Below are 3,350 nucleotides of genomic sequence, written 5' to 3' on the forward strand. Positions count from 1 at the left end.
TCACTTTAAATGTAAACCAGGAGAGGTTGTGTCCTTATTTACGTTTAAAGGAACAATTTGATGTATATAGCCCATTTTGACTTAAAGGTCCATTTCTTTCATGTGAGGGATGACCTATCTATTAATGTAAAGTTCATTATTAAATCTCAAAATTAATGTTAAACAGGATGCATGTTAAAAAAACAAAAAACATTGGGTCCCCTACTTACAAGAAAAATAAAAAATGCTCTTAAATAAAAAGTAGCTAATCATTTTTTTTTACCCCATGTTTAAATCCACATATTTGATTTTCACTATCTTCTTTTTTTACTTTGTTTCATTATTTCAGAGGCCTTTGACATTGTGGTTGTAGTGAGAGTTTGGTAAAGTGAATTTGTCATCTTGAGGAAGATCTGAAACAATTTTTAAACTCGACTCCTCATCTTCGATACCACTTCTTTTTGCATTTTTCAACTCAGCGTTTGGATGAAAATAATTTCCATTATGAATTGTAGTAAATCAAGCGCTCTGTGTATTTCTCTTGGATATCTATGACCACAAGACTCCAATGTCGCCTAAGAACATATTGAACTAATGTTAATAATCATTTTGTGAGAATAAGGTAAAACATACTAATCTTACTATGTCTTGACACTATGTAAACCATGGAAGGAGTTTTGCTAGAGGCCTTCTTGCATTACATTACAGTAGGTAAGGACTTGAGAAATTGCAAAATTAAGAATGAAAATTTTGACTTGGTATGGGTCTTCATGTTCAAATAATAATGCTACAAAACATTTGAGAGTGTAATTTAGTTTTGGTTTTATGATATTTTAAAATCATTAAAATGATATTTACCTTAAAGACAGCTGCGCAAATGTATATATCGACATATCATCTCTTAGATCAATGTATTTAGCTTGTCAAACACACTTCTATATTTGATCTCAAACTTTCTAATTTCTTTAGCATAGTATTCTTTTTTTTTTTTAATCATTAGGTGTGGAGCAATAATTTATTCTTTTATACTTTCTTCTTTCTTTTATCTCTGTTTCTCTAATTTTGCTTGAGTTGGCCTTGTGTCTTTATCATATCTTGTATCTAGAATCTTCACCCTATCTCTCCAAAGTTTGGTAGGAGGAGGAACCAACGAGATCTCTTTCATTTTCTAATCAACCGTGTGTAAAACTTCCAAACCGTGTTCTCAACATTGCAAGGCTACGTAAATCTTTTTGCATGAGCATTAAGAATGTATGTGTCATTGAAGTATTCTATCAAGTAGTCCTCACTTTGTCCTTGAATACATCCTAAAGCATCAGTTCCCCACCTTAATCCTTCTTTGCATCGATCACTTATTTTTATTTATGACCCTCACAACTGGAGCCTTGGGAATGCAAAGAGTTACTTTATCTTTCAGGTTCACACACAATATAAATTGATTGCTCGCATGAGGATAATCCACGACCAACAAAAGCATGCAAGAATTTTAGAACAAATTAGATTTACTTAAAGGACCATCCTCCTAAAAAAGCCCCGGCTACTAGAACTAGACCTTTTCTTGCTAGAAAATCCAAGAGCATTGTAACCTCGTACCCTAAGTAATCCTTGTTAATTGAGCACTTTTTTGCAGACCCTTGCTCTCTCACAAGACCTGGAGTTAACTTCTAAACCTCTCTCTGTAGCAATCTCCCTTGTCCTCAGATGTATAAGTGGCTTGGATGCTTCTCAACTTATTTATGAATCAGCCTGAGCTTAAGATAAAAAGTCTTCTATCTTGCACATGCTTTCTTTCAATGATTGGGTCAAAGTCTTGGCTACTCTAGACAAAGACACCAAAGATGAGGTTGTTATGATTGCTAAGTAAATTGCCCAACTACCCATACTTGTGTTACAATACCAACAAGAGCTAGCTCAGTTCTCTTCATCAGGAGCGGAATTATCTAGCTTTCTCAAAAAATTATGTGGACTTAACCCAACTTTTATCACTACCCCCACTACTCCTTCTATCCCTCAAATGGGGGGCATCTTTTGCAGAGATAGTGTTGCTCTGGACGCCGTCAAAGAATCTCAAAATAACCTCTACTCCTTCAAAGACTCTAAGCTTATAGATATCGTGCCCAAAGTTTCTAAAGTTTTTCCTTTTCTACCTGTTAGGCAAATTGAAGTAGAGTCCTTTGGTGTGGACCATCAGCTCTAGATCCTCCCCAACAAGGCCCTTTTGGCACCAATCCTTAGCAAAACTTGGGTTTATTTGGCTAACCTACCAGCATCCACGATTGAAGACAGCTACGCAAATGTATATATCGACATATCATCTCTTAGATCAATGTATTTAGCTTGTCAAACACACTTCTATATTTGATCTCAAACTTTCTAATTTCTTTAGCAGAGTATTCTTTTTTTTTTTTTTATCATTAGGTGTGGAGCAATAATTTATTCTTTTATACTTTCTTCTTTCTTTTATCTCTGTTTCTCTAATTTTGCTTGAGTTGGCCTTGTGTCTTTATCATATCTTGTATCTAGAATCTTCACCCTATCTCTCCAAAGTTTGGTAGGAGGAGGAACCAACGAGATCTCTTTCATTTTCTAATCAACCGTGTGTAAAACTTCCAAACCGTGTTCTTAACATTGCAAGGCTACGTAAATCTTTTTGCATGAGCATTAAGAATGTATGTGTCATTGAAGTATTCTATCAAGTAGTCCTCACTTTGTCCTTGAATACATCCTAAAGCATCAAATCCCCACCGTCAAGGTCGGGAGTCGGGGGGCAGTCAATCTACGCCCTCCATCTACTGCACATTCTTCTGCGGAATGTGGTGCTGCAGGGCTTGGATGCACGCCATGTCAGTAGACGGAATTTACCCAGCCGTCGAACGACGAGGGACCTCCAACTCAGCAGGTGGAATGTGTTGAGCTGCTGCCACATCAGCGCCAGGAATTTGAAACTGTCGCTAAACTGTCTGGCCAATTGCGTGCGCCGTTACCTGCTCTCAGTCCGCTCAGGCTTCACTGCAGGCCCCCCTCCTCCCGACTCTCGACGGCCGGGAAAGGACTCTTAGTGTCCTTTCCCATGAATAATGGCTCCCAGCACTGGCTCCCAGCTCCGGCCGGTCGCCAGTTGGTCGCCATTATTCATGGGAAAGGACACTAAGAGTCCTTTCCCTACACCTTAATCCTTCTTTGCATCGATCACTTATTTTTATTTATGACCCTCACAACTGGAGCCTTGGGAATGCAAAGAGTTACTTTATCTTTCTTTTTTTCTTTCTTTTTTAGCACAATTATGCTTTCTGAAACCAGTTTTCATCCAAATCTTGTTCAAATCTTTGCAGATGTTTGAACGGTGTTTTTTTATCAATCCACTCTTTTTG

The 3,350-nt window shown here is 37.6% G+C and overlaps 1 pseudogene; it reads left to right on the forward strand.

The window, feature by feature from the left end:
* LOC147435280 (uncharacterized) overlaps positions 1–3,038 on the forward strand; it is a 51,848-nt pseudogene extending 48,810 nt beyond the window's left edge.
* Positions 3,039–3,350: the final 312 nt, after the last annotated feature.

The sequence above is a fragment of the Adiantum capillus-veneris genome, chromosome 18 (genome assembly GCF_014529385.1).
Source record: "Adiantum capillus-veneris isolate H3 chromosome 18, ASM1452938v2, whole genome shotgun sequence".
NCBI lineage: Eukaryota > Viridiplantae > Streptophyta > Polypodiopsida > Polypodiales > Pteridaceae > Adiantum > Adiantum capillus-veneris.